General features: G+C 39.5%; 1 long non-coding RNA gene across 1 annotated transcript; it reads left to right on the forward strand.

The window, feature by feature from the left end:
• Nucleotides 1-9,300: 9,300 nt before the first annotated feature.
• On the forward strand, nt 9,301-19,733 carry LOC136292945 (uncharacterized). Its single transcript, XR_010722006.1, has 6 exons — nt 9,301-9,467; nt 10,611-10,761; nt 11,648-11,752; nt 18,395-18,537; nt 19,262-19,427; nt 19,631-19,733. It is a non-coding gene; the product is annotated as an uncharacterized lncRNA (long non-coding RNA).
• Nucleotides 19,734-21,450: the final 1,717 nt, after the last annotated feature.

Here is a 21,450-nt window from a genome sequence, read left to right on the forward strand (position 1 = left end):
AAAAGAACTTAAGAGATAATGGAATAGTAGAGTTTTAAGTGTATTTTAAATCTGTCGAGCAAAGCTGAAGCAGTGAACAAAAGTCATTGCTGTGCATTATTCTTTATCTTTTTCCTTTTAATGGTCTGATTTGATTTGAATTTTGAGTGCTTTGCCTAAGCAGCAGTAGTGCAGAACTCAGTAGGACCCCTTCTGTCTCCTTCATTTAAATAAATCTGGACTAACATTTTCAGGGTAAATATTCTGAGATTTCCCTTTCTGAAACTCTGTATTTTTTTGATATACCTGATTAATTCCAACTGAAATATCTACTGCATTCTAGAAGTCCTCCTCCCTTTTTCTTCTTTCCCGGACAACCGGAAAACGGCATTCCTGATGAATTTTAGAGTAGTAAGTTATGAATGATCTCTGTAGGTTTTTCACAGGTGGTTGTTGCTCCCTTGGCTCGAGGCCTTTTCCTTGCTGTCATTTGCATGGCCTTCACCACGGGTGATTGTGTGGCTCCTTGACTCCACCAGAACTGGAAGAGGGATGGGATGGGCAAAGTGATCTCACAGGCCAGGCCTTGCTTGACACTGTCCTCTCCTGCATGTGCTGAAGCCACTACAGAACCTGGCAGAAACAAAGCAAGAAAGGTTTAATGAGGAGGCTTTTTTTACAGTTAGAGCTACACAGATTATAAAAATAATCGTAATGAGTTTAGTATAATATGGAATAGAGAGAAAAGGGCAAGTGTTTAATCAAACAGCATTGAGTCCCAAAGGAAGGATAAAATCAGTGAGATAGGAGTTGCAGCTTGATTATTAAAGATTTATCACCCAATTTATTCACTTTATTTCGGGCAGATTAAATCTTAAAACCCAGCTATCACCATGCAAATATCAGCAGGATTAAGCATAGAATCTTTGGAGACAAGTGTTTAAGTCAGGCAATTTAGCCAACCAGTTTAAACTTTTTCTTCTGAGACATGCCTTTCACCTCCCTCACCTGCAATGCAGATTGCTTGTGTTCAGTTTGACCTGCATGGATAATTTCCAGTGTTTCAGGGTGTGAAACAAGGTGAGAATGCCTCCAGAGTTCTGCAGTGGGCCGAGGGAACGGGACATCTGTATTTTAAAAAAGTATCTACGGTGGTCCTATACGTAAAAATAACACCCCTGTATCTGTGTCTCCTGTTCACTGAGGTGTTGATGTCACCTGTTCCCAGCATTTGTTGGTTTGGAAGACGGTCAACCACTTCTTCCCAAGTTCAGGCCTCTGGCTGTTTCAGCCTGAAGACGGTTTTTGTGCCAAAACCATCCTGCCTGACCAATAGTTTATTAAAACCTTTGCCAAAGTCAGAAAGGAAAATGTTAGTGCAGTTGCAATAGAAACCTGGGGGATCAGTGAAGCCTTTATGACCATCTGTGTTGCGTTCAGTCCCTTCTTGTGATTTTTGCAGGATAGAATGGTGTAGAAACAAGTAAGGCTGGAAAAGCCCTCTGAGATCATTGAATTCAACAGTTAACGCAACACTGTCAGCGCCACTGCTAAACCATGTCCCCAGGTGCCACATTCACGTGAGTTTGAACACTGCCAGCAAACTCAAACCAATTTCATCTTTTCTTGATGTAGAGGGACAGCTCTTCTGGGTCCTGCCTCTCTGCTTCTTTATGCCTATGTTCATCCCTGGGTAACCAACTTGCACTTTTCTGAAGAAACCATCTCCTCTGAATTGTTTTTTCTAGTTGTTGCCTTTTGTTTTTGTTTCTTTTGTTGTCATTCACGTTGCAGCTGCTGGGGTTGCTTTAGTTATTATTACTGCTGTTAATATTGCATGATCAAATCAATTGTTAATTGCCCAGCCTCTGAAGAGCAGACACGGGCTGCTCACTGCTCCAGGACGTGTGGGAGGCTGTCAGGGGCTGCCGGGACCTGCTGTCAGATCAGTCATGCGCTGGAGGTTTGCATCAGGAGGTGATTTTGGAAGTGAGGGAGCAGATCCAGTGTTGAGAATGTTCCTCCCTGTAGCTGAAAGGTCCCCCTTGAAGTGTCATCCTGGCTCAGCTGTAGTAACCTGACAGGTAGAAGTGCTGCCAGCTCATGTTTCTCCTGGAAATACTTTTCCATCCTAGGTCAGTCTAAAAACGGCGTCCTGCACTATAGGACCTATTCAGAGGTGCTTACAATGTCCAAAGTTAATCCTACCAGTGCTCAGGGATGCTGGTTTTGGTTTTTGTCTCTCTCCCCTCCCTTCCCAACAAGGCCCAACTGTCTCTGAGCACTGCTGCCTGCCTTGGCACCCTGCTGTTATTTAAGTCAAGTTGACGCAGACTTGTTGTTTTCACTTATTTTTTTTATGAACGTTGAAGATATTTTGCCTCCTAGGCAACACACTTCCCCCCCCCAACCCCATTTTTAGCTCTTCCAACAGTGGAAGGGAATACTACTTAGAAGCACAGAAGGGGAAAAACTGGAGAGCAGCTTGATGAGTGCTGCTCTCGTTTGAGAGCAGACAAATCACTCCATATGAAATTGATGTGATATGACAGCATAAAGAGCAAATGTAATTTCATTGTGCATTATTATTTATTAGATTTATAACAAAACTGCAGTTACAGGGGAGCCTTGCTCGTTCAAATGTGCTGAGACAGGATCAGTTTGCACACAAGTAAAAGTTAATAGTAATGCAGTGAAGCTGCTGCTAGCACAGAAGCGCATTCATTAGAGATAGTGGTGGGGTTTTACTTTGAAATAATGAACCTGTGACTTAAAAGCATGTACATTAAGTTCCAAAACCTGCTTGTGGTGGCAGTGGCCCCACAACAGCAGAGGTGGCAACAGAAGTTCAGCACAGTGACATTTCTTAAATCCCTTCAAGTAATTTCGGTTAAGGAAGCTCTGCCTTCAGATGGATGCCCCATCTATTGTTTCTATAAATGATAAATAGAATTGGTGAAATATCAGACCCTTTTCTAGCTCTGCCAAAAATCCCTACACCCTCTAAATATCTCTGTGCTGGTGTCACAGTTAGCAGAAAGGTGAAATGGCAGCAGCCCAGTACAAAGCTGACACAAGTTAGTTTCTCTTCCCTGATTCTCTTTGAATGTACCCACCTGTTTTTCAAGAATTGAGAGGCTGCAATGTTAGAAAATGCAACAGCAAACAAAGCCCCTTAGTTTTGGAAATACAAATTCTCTTATTTCCCTTGAATCTTACATCTTAGTCTATAGGTGACAAGAGTGGAGGATGGAGACAACTAAGAAGAAGGAACCTGGAGAAGATCAGCCTGCCTGTCTTTTCATCTGCATGGATTCTATTTCAATTAGAATAATTTCACCTACAGAAGTGAAAATTGCACTGATGAGAGTGCAATGAGAGAGCACAACAGTGCTCTCTGACAACTGGCTTCTGGGAAGACATTCATCCACCACTTAGGGGCATGACTACTGTGAAGAAAGAGAAATCCTTGCTGGTCCACTGACTTTACTCCAAAAGGGGTGTTAGGGAACGTGATGATATGCTCCGGTGTTTGGTGGTTTGTTTTTTTTTTTTTTTCTATGAAGAAATCTCACCTTAAGAATGCTTTCACTCAGAAATCAAGACAGCAGGGATCTAAAAGGAGCTCGCAGGAGGATAACAAAAGGCTTCCAACATTCCAATTAAATAAGTGCCTCCCACTTTCCCTTTTCTCGCAGCATGAGATAGGTAGGACGTGGACAAACGCTGTGGATAGCAGATAATATTTCCTTGTTCCACTGACATCTGACTGCCAGGCAATGGGTGGACCTTGGCTCACTGCTGGAGACACTGATGGGTCTGGCGGAGATGGGAGATGTTGGCATGTGCTGGAAGCCATGGATCCACATTCCCATGGCTCAGAGCGTGGCTCAAGTCTGCAGCCACAGCAGGTAACACCCTCTGGCCTCTCACTCTCTGCTGTTTTGTTCCTGCTAAAAAATCAGCCCAGTGTGTGTTGGAAAAGAATATCAGCATGAAGGAAGAGTGAGTAGACTGTGCTGGAGCTGGTCCACACCCGTAAGTATAAGTTAATGATCAAATGTGCTCATAGGGAAACTCATTTTCTTGAGAGCGTAATTTTAAAAAGAGATATTAACACTGTAGTGTGGAAATCAGACACTGCAATATCCATGGTTGAATGCCAATGTTCCAGAGATCTGACAAATCCAGCATTTGTTATTTACCTATCCAAAATGCTTTGCTTTGAAAAGGCAGTGCTGAGTGCCAGCCAGGAGGGTATTAATTACAAATTCAATGCAACATGCAGTCAGCTTCAGCACAGAGCTGACTGTGGCTCCACTTATAAGGTAGAAAGTATATTAATTGGTCCATAATTCACGCTGTCAAGGGAAGCACCTACATTCACTGGTGAATTTTGGGGAGTGAGTTGAGGGAAAGGAGCACTTACCCTTGAGAACTGCACAAGATAATTTGTAAAGTCATTAGTCTTATGAATTATTTTGACTGTTATTGTTATTAATTATTTGTACTGAAGTAGCACTTGGAGAAAAGAGTTATGCTAAAAATCCTCCTGACTTCTGCTAAAGCACACAATAAAAAGGTAATCTTTCCCCTGAAGAGCTTTCAGTCTTGATGCCACTCTATATTCACAGTGTTCATCATTTCATCTGGTATTTTCATCCTCTTTAATTCTGGTACATAGCACCTGAACTTCTTCCTCAGAACTGTGTTGGTGTTTGGCAAATCTGAAATTCATGCATCTGCACTTTTATGCCTGACTATAGTTTGATTTTCCTCTCCTCAGTGGTTCTTTTTCTCACAGTTAGCATTCCCCTTCTCTCAATTCCTTTTCTCCTTTTCTGCACTTTCTTGCATTGTCTCAGTCCCCATTTTTAAACCTCGGTCACAATTCTCTCAGATTTTCCATGGATGCTCTTTTGTCTGACATTTTCCCTCTTGGTTCTTTTCGCAGTTTTGGGGGAGAGCTGTGAACAGACAACTCCTGCCATCATCTGTCCAAAGGCATTTTTTTCTGGCTGAAAATGGTTCTATCTGTAAAAATTCTGGCTCTGAATTGTTCTATCCCCCTTCACTTTGCATATCCAGCAAGAATCAGCCAACAGGAAAAGGTCAGGTGGAGAAAACACACCCCTGAACAGAGAAGGGGATTGCATTGGATTAGGGAGAGGAGTATTGTCAGCAGGTCCAGGGAAGTGATCCTGCCCCTCTACTCGCAATTTCTGGGATCTGGAGAGTCTTCAGTACAAGATAACTATGCTGAATTTACTTAGGATTAAACCTGGATATTATAGACTTTTATAAATAATAGGCTTTGGGAGCTCCCTAAGTCCCAGTGTTGTCTATTGGATCGTTGTGAAGGAAAAGAAATTTGGCAGAAGGGACCAAGTTAAGTGTCAGCAGCTTGTCCCTCAGCACTGCTCAGTGATGCCTCACTGTAGTTTGTTTGCAATAATTCCAGCTGCACTGCCAGGATAGCCTTTAAACAGAACTGCTGTTTTTGTCACAACTGTTATTGTTCAAGAACTGCATTTTTCAATTAGGGGGAATAATATGAGATACATTATCTGTGACAATCTCTTTTAATGATAACAACAGATACGATAATTAGTCCAGTGCATGAAATTAAAGATATTTAAATAATTATAGTGTAATCAAGTCAAAATTACTGATGTCTTTATCTGAGGCTAGATTATGTGGAAAGCAGCACAGGAAAATAAGTGCTTTGTAATCTAAAAGGCACCAGTATTTGATAGCACATTTGCATATATAGCATCAAGTGAGGCATTGGTTTATGCCTTCCAAAGATTTAAAACATGAATGTCATTAGGGCAGGTTTTAGAGGCTCGGGTATGGCAGCAACTCCTTTGTGGTTAAGTTTGCTGGCATGTCTCTGCTTGTTTGGTGTGGTGGATTTGCAGCATAAAGGTGAATTTAATGGTGCTCAACAGGGTGGCTCAGAAATATCTGCATTCTAAATGCCTGTTTATTGGATTTCCTTGCAAAACTTTCACTTTTTTCAGTTCCCCTCTCCCCTTTCTTATCTGATGCTGCACATACTCTTTAATCAAAGACAGATAAACAAAAAGACCAGGGAGCCCAGAGACATCAGTTCAAGGGAAAAAATATTAATTTTAGTATTATGTGGGAAAAAACCCCAACAACAACCCCCTGCAAAGTAAACAAAACCAAACTAAACATAAGGAAAATTAATAAAACACCACGCATGAACCCAAAATTCACAGCTACCCCCTCACTCCATCTTCTTTTCAGACTTTGAAGAAAACAACCTCTTGTGCAATTCTTTACCTTCAACAGCAGGTGCTGACTCACGAAGCCAGATGAGGGCACAGTTCAGAGGTCCGGCAGAATCCCATCTGGTGGGTTTCAGGCATCAAAGGAGAACTGGAAATAGCTGTTTATTTATATGGGTGAAAAGGATGGTGAGGAAGTATTTTTATCATTTGGCTTTAACGCAGAAGCTTAGAAAGGCCGTGTTTATATTTTATTTTCTTGGGGGACGTAGTTGAACAAAGTAATGTAAAATATTGGTGGCAAAACCTCAGTTTCCCAGCTGGGCTCTGAATTTTGAAGGGGACTCCTGAGAGATGGTGCTGATACCTTTGGTTGGCAAGTGGAGCACTGAGCCCATGCTGGTGGTACAGATGAGGGGCTACAGAGATGCATTTAAAATTAAAGCTTCTTCCCAACTTGCCCATGCAAACAGAAACACTTGACCCTCAAGAAGGTAACAGGCACCCGGTGATTTATTTATTGTAGACTGAAGTTCATTCTTTTACCTGACAGAAAAACATTGGCGAGTGCAAAGGGACCGATTCAGAGGGAACTGACTCCATTAACTGCAATTTTTCATCCACTTTTCCACATCAGCAGCGAACTTACCTTTTCTCTGGGGTTTAATATCGAGGATCTTCAGTGTCCTGAAGGTCACAGTCCCACAGATACAATAACCAACAAGAAGAATAATCTATGCAGGATTTTCTTTCCATATACACTGGTGATACTGGGAAAACAGGAGGCTTCTTTACTTCCATTGGGGTTATTTAATGTGCATTTTATTTTAGTTATTACTATTTAGTTATTTAGTAAAATTAGTTATTACTAAAAATAATTGCAAATTATTTATTATGTAATCATTATTATTGTTGTTATGGTAAAAATACTAGTTGTACATTAAAGACAACGAAAACAAACAGGAAAGTCATTTTAGGAATTGAGATTAGGTTTTAAAACAGGATGTTTCTGTGTTTGGACAATTCAGTTTGTTTTACATGAAGATCTCTCTGAGGAACACCCCCACACCCCCTCCAATCCTTTGAAAGCCAGATGAATAACTAGATTTCTCCCATACAGACATTCTGCAGCTTTTACTGCATGCAAGCATACTTCCAGAAAGCTTTGAATTGCTAAGAGGTAAATTGATTAAATTTATCCTAAATGCCTCTTTCAGCAGGTTAGGAAATGGATCCCCTGGTTTTGGTGTGTCACACAGAATGGTTTGAGACCTGACCTTTTAATGAGTTTTCTCAATACTGTTGAATAATTTCTACTCAGAATTTATTTACTTCTTCAGTGTCTTGCTTAGTTTGATTAGTGAATCTATTTTTTTTTTCTTTTGCTTTAAAGTCATGGTTTTTATATGCAGTTTTTCAAATGCTTCAGTAGTAACTTCTGTTATCCCTGACATTTCTGTGTCACCTTAGTATGAACTGCTGCAGTGGGAAACTTAATCCTCTAATCTGTCTAGCTCAGATGCATTGTTCATATAGAGACGTTTTCTAATTCAGTGTATTTATGAACAGCTCTGAGCACTCTGTTCACGCTGGCATCTGCAATAGGAGCAGTTTTATTCATGGAAGCTGTAGTCAAAGAGTGGCCTTATGTCTGGTTCCACTGGCTGGAATGACATTGCTGGTCCACAAGGTTGGTTCTAGGATTCAGTTCTCTGCCTTTTGGTGGAAGAAGCTGTAGGATGTACATAAATGTCCATAAGGTGTGCATAAGTGTACATCTATACAGATGTGTGTGTGTGTGTCCAGGTTGTCAGTTTATCAACTCTTTTTTTATTGGAGGCAGATCTGAATACTAACCCAAGCTCTCCTAATTTTTCCTAGGAATCCTAAAAGTCATTTGTGATGGCTGTTCAAGAAAACAAACCATTCGGGCAGTTTTGGGCTTTCAGACGGGTGTTCAGTTTTCTGTAGAAAGAGTTTTTTTCTGTGATGTTTTTCCAAAACCTCAGGTTTAGGGGATGGAACATTTCTGACCACTTGTATTATTTTATTACTTTATTTCTCATCTGTTTAGCCTGAAAATTAAGCTGGTTGTGGCAAATAATTGGCTACCGTTGAAGTTGTAAAAGAGGTCTGGATGGGCTTGCAGGGTAACTGATCTGCCACTTTCATCTGAATGCTGGAAAAGACACAGAGCAAAGTGCAAATATAAAATATGTAGAAATACTTTCATAAACTTGTTATTCTTCTTAATTAATACTAAAAATAAATATTAAATTATTATTATTATTTAACTTAAGGATATCTGGATCTGCAGGTGCTTTTTGTGAAGTCAGAACAAACTGCTTTATGGTATGTAGAAAACCACAGGATGGGGTGGAAGATCATTAGTGATGTGATGTAGTTCATACAGTTCAGCTGGAGATCAATGGCAAACAGCATCATGATGCTTAGGAAGGGGATTGAATAGTACATAGGAAATTAATACTGCACCCCCATGAAACCAGGATTCGTCTTACTTATGGTTATTCCATGCTGGAAGCATGATAGAAAAGTGCTTCTATTCCTGGCATAACAAAACTTTCTTCAGTCTCTCTCTCCCTCCAAAAAAAGCCCAAGGGATGAAATGTTTTACACACAGTCTCCCAGAAAGAAACAGGATGAAAACATCCCTCAAGCTGCAAAGCAAGGAGGTCCTCAGCACTGATAATGTTTTCTATTACCAAATGCTCTGTAATCTGAAAACTAAAAACAAGAGCAAATATTGTTTCTATTTATTGGTCTGTATGTGCTGTATTATCAACACATGCTCGCAGGTTTTATTTTTTTGTTTTAGTCTCAGAAATACTCATTAATGACTATGATTCATTGCCAAGATAATATAAACTGATTGGGAAAAGGATAAGTTTACAACATGCAATTGTTTTGAATAATGGAATTTTATTTTTCTCAAGAGTTGGCGCATTTATTAGGAAGCCCTTTGATGTTTCTTGGAGAAACAAATCAGTGCTGGTTGGTTTCATCCTTTATTGACAATGGCATTTTGGATTTGGCAGGGTCTGGAAAACTGTTTTCTGCTGAAGTTGTTGGCATAGTCACAGAATGATGCTACTGTGAAGAAAAAATAATTTCATTTTAAGGCTACTGAAAACTGCAGTGAAATTGCAGAAGAAATACCTGCTCACGTTGCAACCTAACATGCTAAAAACCCCAGAAGGAGATTGCAACAAAAAGGTGTGTTTTGACAGTCTTGGAAAGAATGTTTCTTTTTCACTGTTACCAGGTACTTTTGTTCCCCAGTTAATTTCAAGACATCTATTTTGTATCATTGAGTCAAATTATTCTTTGTCACTTCCATGCCTTCTCTCTTCAGATTTCCCCTGACTTTGCTGCTCAGTTTACCTGTGTCTCTGTGCTATTCCTTCCAAATGCTGAAGAGTGTCAATGCAAACCTTCCACACACATATTTGTTACCATCTCTGGCACCTTCCCTACTTAAATTTACTTGGAAAGCTGTACATCAATGTGATAAAAATTGTTGTTTGAGAGTCTTGTGGCACCTGTAAGAACCAGAAGTACGTGACTATACATCTATACATCTTCAATTTACTAATGTTTTGGGTAGCTTTGTGCAAAATGAAAACCCAAAAACTACTGAAGGTACACAGAGAGATTTTGGCAAATCAGATATTTCCTGGTAGCAAGCAGATTATTTCCTTTTGCAAATTAACACTAAAAATAGATGAGGTGTGAAATTCACTGGACCTGAGTTCTCTGCACTTGTCCATTACATTCATAATTTCTGTTCTCACTGACCCTTACTAGGGAGTTACTGAGCCCAGTGCCGTAATTTGCAGGAAATAGCCCTTTTTAAATGAGGAATTGCTTGTGAGAATGAAGAATTCATATAGTGGTATCTTTCACAAGATCAGATCTAATAAAAGGTCAGCTGGTACAATTTCTTATGTAAATGAGTTTTCCAGGTTGTTTCTCTTTCTACTTGTGCTGTTGCCTAGGCTGTCATCAGACTTCAAAGAAATTCATTATTCTTCCAGCTCTTGACTTTAAACGAAATGCTTGCTGAACCTAATTGATGCTGCAAAATGTCTCTTTGCAGGGCAAAGAGAATTGTGCAAGAGTAATTCAGTCTATTGAGCTGCTCACAGCCATTGTGTTTGACTGTGCCCTACTGACATTGTATTTTTTTTCTGAAAAATATTGGAAATCATTTTCACTGATGGGAAATAATGAGTCAATCACATGAGAGAGAGTGGGTTCAGTAAGCTCAATGCAAACTATTGTGAAAAGTTTTGAAAGTCTCTTTGTCCACAAAATGTCAGTTTTTTTTTTTTTTTTCTTTTTTTTTTTCTCCTGAAGGTTATTTTGAAAGTAAATATTTGAGGCTGGCATGCAATCTTGACTATTCTGGGAGCCAGTGAAGAAAGAAACAAAAATATCTACCTTAAGAGAAAGGCAAGCAAGAGGAAGGAATGATGAAGGCAGGTGCAGTCACTTGTGTGGATTCCAGGTAAGCTGGTGTAGGGTTTTTACAGCTGCTCCTGTAAAACGGTAACTTTTGGTCTTAGAGGCCCTGGAGGGTCTTTTTGGATAAAACGGGGAAACAGAATTGTTGCCAGATTCTTTCTCTTCACTCTGGCAATCTGCAGGAGCAAATACTTCATGCCAGCCAGCAACAATTCCTGCAATGTAATTAAAATGCAAGTGCATAAGTGAGTCCAGTGGCTACTCTAACCACCCTATGGAGGTTTTAATTTTGGCTAATGCTGAAGTGTGCCCTGGTAGAATTTGATCCCATCAGTGCCATATTGAGCTCTACTAGTCACAGTGCCAATGTTCTATGGCCTTGTCCTTGTTTCCATTCTAAACCCCTCTTCTGAATGAATGGACGCCTCTCATTTATTTTGGTTAAAATTCGCCTGTCTGGTCTTGGTCCACGAACAACTCCCACTCCACTGCTCTTCAGCGGTTTGGTTCATTCAGAGCATAAATCTGAGTAAATTTTAGTTATAAATTGCTCAAACATATACCAGCTATTGATTTTGAATGTTAGCTAATTATACCTTGGTCCTTATTATACTTATTCAGAAAGCTAATGGGCTTCGCTCCTATCTTGGTTTGGCAGCATGTAAAGGCGAAGCATTGAATGTCAGCTATGGTTTTAGAGTGAGATTCCTTGACAACAGAATGGTTTTTACTTTGGTGGAGATACAATTCCTAAAGATGCTGACTTAGGGAGGAAATTTTTAGACATGAGAGAAATACTGTGGTTCATTTCCACCCCCCCACTGTCTACCAGAGCAGTCTTTGTGCTCGTGACTGCTGAGATACATTCACGTGCAAGGTGCTGTGATACCTTTATTTCCTTCTGATTACCGTTTCTCCTCTCCCTGTAGCCTTGAAAAAAATCCCAACCCTTCAAAACTGCTGAGAATCAAGCTGCAGAGCACGGGAAAAGCTGAAAAGTTTGCTGCCTTCCTACCAATTTTCTGACAAATGAGGTACTGTGCTTGAGCCTTGATTCTTTCAGACAAAGGCTGTGAGAACAGCAAGTGGCACGAGGTGACTCTGTTCTTGTGTCAATTACTGCATGAAAATGGAGCACAGTGCTGCTGATGCCTTGGGAAGGCTGACCTGAAACAGAGACTGGACAGAGCTAGAGAATAAAGGAGGTATTTATTGAAAGGCCTTTAAGGTACACCTTGGGCAGGACAAGAGCCTGGCCAGGGCTACACCCAAGGTGGACCCAAAATGGTCACAAAATGCACAACTGGTCACGAGGTCTCACACTTTCGTAAGTTTTGATCCATTCGTATATTGGGGTTTAATTGTCCAATTACAGCTCCAGGGTATCAAGTCCCATCCTTCTTCTTTTCCTTCTTCAGTCCACTGTTGTTTATGCTGTTGGGCCTGAAAGTTGTACTCATTGTCCTTGGTCTTCATCAGGAAAAGGATTTGTTTTGTCTCCCTGCTCTGTGAAGAGAGCTGAGTGACACTTAATATGAGGCTCAGTTCTATACCCCTAGGCAGCACAGAATGTGAAAAACGTGAAAGCTGAAACTTAAGGCATCAGTGCTGCAGCCCCTGCGTACCCTTGGAATGGACAAGAGCTGCACAAGCAGGAGAGGCTGCTGTGCCCAGCACCAGCGGCTGGAGTACACACACCAGCTCCTGAAATCTGCTCTGCTGAGCTCAGGCACTTTCTCCCTGCTGTCAGGGGCTCAAAGACAGGGATGTTCATTACCAACTTTAATATAATTGAGAGCCAAATGATAGAGACACTGTGTAGGGGAGATGGCATTGCTGAGGAAGTCCAGAGCATGCCTTGTTTGTGGGGTATCTGGATATGGAACTCAGCATTCAGTGAGGGGAGTAACCAGGCTGAACCACAAGAAGTACCATACTCTCCAGCCAGAAATTAATTATACAAAATACAACAACAACAATAAAAAAGCAGGTAATAATTCAACTCACCTTTCTTATTTCAGGCCTGTTGCTATTCCTTTACAGTAGCAGGCTCCATAAGAATTCATGAGATTAACCTGCTGCTAAGCCATCTTTCACAGCTCTTGTTAAAAGCTGACACCAGTATCAAGGGGCAGATATGAAGCACGAGTCCTGCTGCAACCTGCTGGTCTGTGAGCAGACAGTGGTGTTGCATGATCATGTAATTGTCTGTGCTGGAGTCCCTTTCTCTTGTTCTCTCACTTAACAAAGACAAAAAGCTTACAAAGCCTGTCTGGATGCACAAGCTGATTTTTCTCTTTGCAGTCTTCTGAAATTGGGTATGCTGGGCATGAAACGCTGGCCTTTTAAAAGTAAACCCTGCCTCAGTGAAAAAACAACTGTGATTCTGCTGGTTAGATGCTGAAATCAGATCACCCAGTGAGCAACAGTCACTGAATTAACCCTTGGGCTCCTAGTGCCTAAGAACTTAAATTTTTGTTGAAGGAGTAGTTTCCAAGGGATGACTAAATGAAGTAATACTTAAAATGTTTTTCGTTTAAGAAGATGTTGGAGGGAAGATAGGTTCTGTTACCAAAAATGTTTCCAGCACAGATTCAAACCCCACACTGAAGTTCAGACAAAGCTCATGGGTACCCCCAGTGTCAAAAGCAGTTAAATTCTGAAATAGATCCATTGAAGACAATTTTGGAATTTTCCTATTGGAACCAAAAATCTTCTCATCTCTCAAAGCTCAGCCACCTTTGGCCTCACCTTGATTACATATATATATATATATATATATATATATTTCTATCAAAGCTTTTTCTATCTGCTGAGAAGCTGTAAAAGACAATGCATAAGGAGAGTGTACGATGGGTAAAGACTAAGTCACACAGCAGTAGAGTTTGAAAGATGTTCTGTCTTTTAATCTGCCCACTTTTGGCATTGTGTGAAAGCCTCTCCTCCACAATAATCTCTTAAGTGCTTTATTTAATGCTGACTCTGAGAGTTCGGTGGTACAAACAGGGCGAATATCTTGGCTCAAGTGATATTGGGCAAGTTCTGTTACACATGTGGGTTCTTTACAAGTGCATGGAGCAGTGGGGGAAGGATGGCTGAGGGGTGTACCTGCCTCAAAAATGCTTAGTTACGCAAGAAATATTGAACCAGTCCAAAGGCTTCTATCCTCAAACTGACCCAAAAAACCCCCCCAAAAAAACAAAAAAAAACCCCTACCTGAACTGAACCTAAACAGCATGCAATGCAGGAGTTTTGCTGAATACAATACTTGCCATGTCCTGAAGCAGTGCCTAAATTCAAATAGAATTTCTATCCCGGCTTCTGGCTGGGAAGAATGCATTTGAAACATATGGTTTCTTATCAGAAGGTTCTTATGAGGGCTTCATTTATGGTAAGGAGGAGTGAGAGTCTTTTTTCTTCTCTAACAGGATGTGTTTTGCTGTGCTATTTTAAATAAACGCCATTGTGAAAAGAATGCAATCATTAGAGTAATTACAAGGAGTCAGACCTTTGGTCCAAACAAAACAACCCTGCTATTACACTATATTTGATTTGGTTATAAACTGCCAGCAGTTTTGACAGCACCTAGTAGCAGCTCACGGTGAATTCTTCTTTGTGATAAAAGTAGTCCAAATTATCTTCTTGTATCAGACTGAAGGTTTCCCGAGAGACTTGGCCCATCACAGATTTTAAAGAACCTTACTAAAATATCGGCATTTATATATATGCTAAAACACAGGCATTTTATTGGACCAGTAAAGATTTTTGAAATAGTAAAAATAAATTATGCTCCTGAGGGTCTAGCTCATTCCTCCTTCTTGAGGATATTACGTCAGTGGTCCTTAGTTTCTTGCACAAAATATGGTTTTCATAAGCCACCAGAAATTCTGTTCTGACTGGATTAATGGGGAACACCCCACTGAATAAGAATTTAGGTATTTTCTTATAGTCAGTGTTCAGTGTAGCGAGTTTCACTGCCTGATTCTGTAGTAGAAGAAATAGAGGTAATTTTGACTTTCACAAATTAGATCCAGTTCCAGACATTGAACCATTCAGTTGAACTCACATTGGAGCTTGATGTAGCCAGTAATCCCTTGTCCTTCAGCTGAGACCTTTGCTGTATCTACTTGGAAACTGGGATTTTTTGGCCCTCCTATAGCTGGTTGTGTCTTACAGCTGTGTATCTTGAAGGTACCTCATTGCATTAAAATTGTCCTGACTCAATTAATTGTAATAATGGTGAAATGAAACTCTATGAAACCAGGCAAGGAGATCAGATAGGTTGGAGGGCACGGCAGTTTTGTCATCCTTTTCATAGCACTGCATAGTTTCCTTTCTCTCCTTCAGAGCTGACACTCAGGTGTCTGCTCTGCTTTGGTTTGTAATACATCTTCTGCGGCAAGGTGTGCCAAAGAACTCCTGATGCAGAGATCAAAGCCAGGACCTATCAAACGTGCTAACGAAAACACCTCAAAACCAGTTCAGTGCATAAAAGAATAAGATCTCTCAGCCAACAATATGTTTCATGTAGATTGCAATGCAAGGTGGTTGTAGCAGAAATTAATGCGTTTTATCAACTGGGCTGAGTTCAGGAACATAAAAAGAAATGCACTGTGCTGCTGCAGTGAGTTTTGAGCAGCCCTTTCAAATAGCTTGCATTTGTAATCCTCCTTAGAATGTGAGATGTTCCTTTTGCTCAGTTACATGGCAAATAAGTTAAGGCGTTCAGTTCTAAAGTTAAGGCATTCAACTCTAAAGTTAACTTTCCATGGACTATCAAAGGGCTGCGGGTAAATCCAAACTACTCAATCTAGCGCATAATGAAGAGCTGGAGTGCTCTGAATAAATCCTTTACTCAAATGTATACTGCAATGAAGGTATAAGTCATTAGTGTTTGCCTGACTTTTTTTATATGGTTGAGATTAACAGCAATGTAAGCAACATTGCAAACACTAAAAAAAATCCCCAATATTTCTGAATGAGGATTGAGAAAATATTAGCTGTAAAGCACACCCTGGATAATCTGTGTGGATAAAATGTTACCTGAAAATGGAAAATGTATCTTCTTTCAATTTTTCTTATATTTTTTTGTTTTTTTTTTTTGTACACATTAGAGAAATAGAAAACCTCCTAAAAGCTCTCCCTAAAAGACCGTATGGCACTAGTTGGAATTTAGTCTATCAAAAGTGCTTCTCATGGTACATAAGGAAGTGTGATATCCCATTAAAACAGGAGAGACTATTATTAATCTCTATTAAAAAGACTAATGAAATGGAGTATGCTATCCTGCCAGCTGTGGCTTAGAAGTCTTTCTTCTTTCATTTGAATTAGAAACAGGAAAACCCATAATCAGAGCAGGGCATGGAAGTGGTGGAGAAGGAAGTAATTTAGAAGTGTTTTCTTTCATTTTTCAAAACTGAAGGACCTGAGGGATTCAGCTTTTGGTTTAAACAAGAGCAGCCATCTGACATTTTGTAGCTCTCAAAATGCAAGTCAAAAAAGTCTGGGCTGTGGGAATAAAAAGCACGGGTGTTTTTTTCCCCCCTTTTGTCTCATTTTGATTTTTGACACGTAGGATTTTACTAATCCAGGGAGATTTCTTCCATGCTCCGTAGATGATGAGTTATGTGGACTGATACTGAGTCTTTATGCTCAGCAGGAATAATTTATGACACATTTTGGTCATGGCACTTCATGGTTCTTGCCATCTTCTCTGGCATTAGAACAGATATTTAAGTTATTCTGAGCCTCAACTGGCAGCCAGGATGAAATGCTGGTGTAGAAACTGTTCCCCCACAGAGTCAGAACAGCACTGCTGAGCATATTCACATTATGCATTTTGAAGTGCTCAGACCAAATTATCCCAAAGGGAAGGGGCATGTGTTATTGCAGTCCTGTGCCAATGCCAGAGGTGTAAGATTTACTCTGGTTGTCAAATTTTATTTGTTTGGTATTTATTCAGCTACTCTGGAATGAGCATATAATTTCTCTGAAAAGCCCCAATATCCCATTTCTTATATCAAAATATACCTCAGTGTAATAGTGCTCGAAATGAAGATGTAACACCACAGGTCAACTCAACCTATGAAAAGGTGCACCAAAAAAAAAAAAAAAAAAGCCTTGGGATTCCTGAATCCCAGGACCAAGGGCCCACCACTGCAGGGCTTACCTGTCCTTCTCTTGAAGTTAAATGTCAAAAATTAATTAAGTATTATTGAATTATTATATAATTTTGTGGCATAACCCTGAGGAGGGTGGGACAGTAGGGAGCAGGGGAAGGAAGAACTGGGCGTGATCTTGCAAATGTACTTTATGGTATTTGCACATATCCAATGATGGATAAAGAATAGAAAAAGCCACGCATGTTCTAATACCCTTTTAGAGGTCATGACAGCAGCTGTGCCCGCTTGAAGATGTACATCTGTGGGGTTTCCAAGCTCAGTTAGAAGCACCTTTCTACCAAGACTTCAGAACTGTAGGTGGCAAGGGATGCAAATATCTCATGAAAAAAAAAATCACAGATAATTGTTCCCCTTCCATAGCAAGCTGAGCATCATGTTAGTGCTCAGAACTATGAGCATTTATTTCACTTTATTATTGCAACAGAACACCAAATTAAGACTTTTGGATAAATTATTCTTTTATACATAATGACAAGTAATCCTGGACTAAGATGTATTTGAGAAGGCATTTATTTTATGAGCATTCAAAAAGAGATTGTGTGATCACTGAAATGTTGAAGCAGAATGTAGGAGCTGATTTGACATGCCTGCCACATCACCTAGGCATGACCTTGGAGAAGTTGGGGAATTTGGAGAGTTGTATTGCTACTGACATTATACCTGGTAATGTGGTAAGTCAGAAACCAGAGCTATACACACCTCTTTGTTTTCAAGTTTGGTGTCTCACCTTTTATCTGAAGTATGATTTGGAAAACTAAGAGCAACCCCCTCTTTTCCAAAAAACCAACCAACCACTTCTACAGCTGTATAAATGTAAAGATGGTTATCTCGAGCAAAACATTTTCCTCTGATGAATAACCAGCATAATAATTTGTTTTTCATTTTAGTGGTTTTTAATTCCCCTCAAATCTGAGCTTCTCATACAAACTGTTTAGATCAAGAAGTAAACTTGTATTTCTAATGGATTACTTGTGGAGTAGAGCAGGCAATGAAATTAATAATGGAGGGGAATCTTTAAAAATTGCAAACTGACCTTTGAAATGTCAGAATTTGGATGTTTCCTGTAATCAGCATTCTGTGATAAATGAGAGCAGTAAATGTAAAGATCCTTGGTTCAAAGTGTGTGCAATCGAAATCCAATGAGAGATCGATGGCCTTTTGGTGACCTTTTCTGAAAAGGTCAAATGACAACATTTATGGGAAACTTTTCATGTGCTTGGAGGATGATTACAAATGGGTTTATTGCATTTCAGTGTTCTAGTTACAGATGAAAACTCTGCCTATTTGTCTGAGGTCTATATATTTGTATGAGGATGTGCATTATTGTCAGTCACTCACCCTTGTGGGTTTGTCAATTTTACACATAAAAATATGTACACATATGTCCTGGCATATTTGTATTATTGGAATTTTTAAGTTAAGACTGTTATAAAACAACATAAATGAGAGAAATGCTACTACATACATATAAAATACTACCTTGTTATTTTTAAGGAAGGCAACAGGAGAATCCAAGATGACTTCAGTGGAAAATTGGTTCCGTTCTGCCAACAGTGACAACAGATTGGAAATGAAATAACAAGAGCTCCTATCATATCATCACAATGCACACGACACTGTAGAAAGTGATGAAGACAGTAAGTCTCCCTCTCAGAGGCACCTTTTAGGAATAAGTCCACTCATGCATTTTTTTCTGAGTAGCTGTAGCAAAGTGTTTTTGTGCTGATCTTACACACCAAAATGTCTAAAATGATCCAGAGTTAAATTAGAGACCGTCATCCCCAGATCACTAGCTTTTTTGATGTCTGCCTTGCAGTTTTATATTTTAAATGTTATTTATTTGTCTGAATGATTGCTACATTTTTTGGCTGAAATTATATATATATTCAGCTTTCTGTGAGGGCTTGTACTGCCTGATTTTCTTTTTATCTCTGTAAAAATTTAGTCTTAAAGTAGAGGTATTTTCCACTTTTCTGTGGAAAAGAATTGGTTATGAGCTCTTACATTTCATTACAAAAGCTTCATGTGCTTGCAGCTTAAGCATAATTGCTTTTAAAAAGTTATTACATCAGTCTTATTATTAATTACTGGGAAATCATCTAGACACCACATCATCATAAGAGAGAAATACTCTCATCACTGAGGAACGAGAATTTGCTCTTTTGGGCAACTGGTAGTTGAAGAACAGGACATAAATCCACAGGAACATCGTTTTAGGAGTTTTAGTGGCCATGGAAGTGTTTGTTTCCTTGATGGAAATTCAAATGGAGGGCTGAGAGTCCAGCTCAGTTCTTCTCTTCGTTTGCATCATTCATCATTACTGAACCAACACAGATAATGATATAATTATTCTGATCACAGTAAACAGGTTTGATGGCTCTGGCGACAAGTAACCTGCACAAATGCTCCTTGCTCTACTGGTTCTGTCCTTGTTGAAGGAGTAAAAATGGGTGAAGAGGGAAAAAGAAGAGATTTAGCAGTGTGAAGTATCAGCTACACATGGACATAGAAATAAATCTGTGGAAAGGTAAGCAGTTTTTACTGTGACCCCATTCAGAGCTGAACTGCAGTTTAAATTAACTGAGAAAGGCTCTTTCCATGTGAGAAAATAGAACTATGTCTTAGATGACACGTTTCATTGACATGTAAGTATATAATGCCAAATGGCAGTGATAAAATCACAGGGTCTCTGATCTGTAACTGGCCTGTTCTATTAATATTTCTTTACAGTACGCAGCACCAGCTATTTCTGGAACTATCCTGAACTTAAATATGCCAGCTATTATTTCCTACCATTATTCTGCAACCCGAAGCTGGAGCTGCAAGCTGTGATGTGCTGTGTTTTTATCTGCATTACCAGATAATTTGATATTGCAGGAAGAGGGGAGCTGGAGTCTCGTTTTTCTGACAAGGCTGAGTGATGCATTTTCTATTAAATACAGCCAGGTGAAACAGGCCAGGAATATCCTCTCTCATGATTATTATAACTGGTGATTAAAAGATGGGTTATGTTGAGACAGCATTGTCACAACCTTCCCTTGAAAGAAAAACTAAATAGCTTTAAATTCAGGCAGTATACACAGCACGCCAAGCTGTTGTCTTTCTAAGTGGTGGAAGGAATTGCTTCCTTTCTTAATAGTTTTGGGCTTCACAATGAAATGAGTTTTCAGTGCACAACTCGTCTAGTAATAGTGTGGATGAGGAAAATAAATTAGAAGAGCAGAAGTCAGTGAATAGTTACGAATGCAACCGTTTATTCAATCATTTTTGTACTTTGGGTAAATTTTCAGCCCTGAGAACAGAACGCCTTCATTGTACTAAGGAGATTTGCATTTTAATTCCCTGCACATAACAAACATCTATAAAGCTTTGTGTTTTGCCAAAACCAACAAATGTCAGAACCTTGCGAGCTCCAGTCTGTTGTTTAAACAAAAAGGGATGGATATATTAAGACCTTAAATCTATCACAAAATTAGGTACTTTGGCATTAACACAGGAGTTAATGTTAGCAATTATATATAAGATATGTTGTTTGGGCATTAAATTCTCAGACTGACGTGTCAGGTAAGGAGTAGATATTCAGAAGAATAATTACTTTCTTCATGTGAGCAAGTTGCTTTGCCCACACTTTTGTGTTTGCCTTTACAAATCTTGGTTTCCAAATATCAATGTGTGAATTGAGCACGTGGAGATGCAGACGGTGGATTTGGCTTTCAAAATTTACTTTCCAAATATGTATTACATTTGTGGATACCAAGGTCAGGTCTCAATTTGGCTTTAAAAGAACCTGCCATGGTAAAATATTTGTCCTTCCAACATAACAGAAATTGTTCAGCTGCCAATAGAATAGATTAGTTCAAAGATGAGTTTTGGCTGGCATGTCGAAATCAGGATAACGTTTACCTGAGGACGTGCTCCAGCAGGGATATATTTTGAAGAGAAGTGGAAACAAAGAATTCTAACACTACTTAAGAAGTGATAATGTCATGAAACAGATTTGAAAGTCCTCAGGAAGTTGCCACCATTTACACATGAGAGAACTTGATCTAACTTGTCTAAGTTTTGATGTTAATTTCTTGTTCTCTTCTATTCTCTTCTACCTCAGTGAACTCCAACTGTTCATGATGCCCCATGTAAAACTTTGATCTGTACTAGAATAAGCTTCAGCTCTGTGAGGCTGTCCTGCATTTTATGAACAAATCTGTTCAGGTCAATAAATTTTCTCCTGGGCTATCAGAAGCTGCCCAGTGTAGCAATAATAAGCAATTTTCTTATTAAGTTTATTTTTTTTTTTGAGGAAGTATACATGCCTTGAGTTTTCTTACATAGAATTAGAGGCTCCAGACAGTGTTAGAAAGTGTATGTTTGGTGAAAATTCACCTAGAGGGTGAAAATTCACCTAAAGAGACAAATCCCACCGAGCTGCCTGTCACACCAAGTGTATCTGAAAATTCACCTTGTCCTCCTGACACATTTGTGTCTTTCCACTGTGTTTGGCCAAAGATGATTATTGTGGTAGGCTAGGAGTTATGGTTGTTTTGGGAAGATGC

The sequence above is a fragment of the Chamaea fasciata genome, unplaced genomic scaffold, assembly GCF_029207755.1.
Source record: "Chamaea fasciata isolate MVZ Bird 193981 ecotype frontalis unplaced genomic scaffold, bChaFas1.0.hap1 SCAF_8, whole genome shotgun sequence".
Classification (NCBI taxonomy): domain Eukaryota; kingdom Metazoa; phylum Chordata; class Aves; order Passeriformes; family Sylviidae; genus Chamaea; species Chamaea fasciata.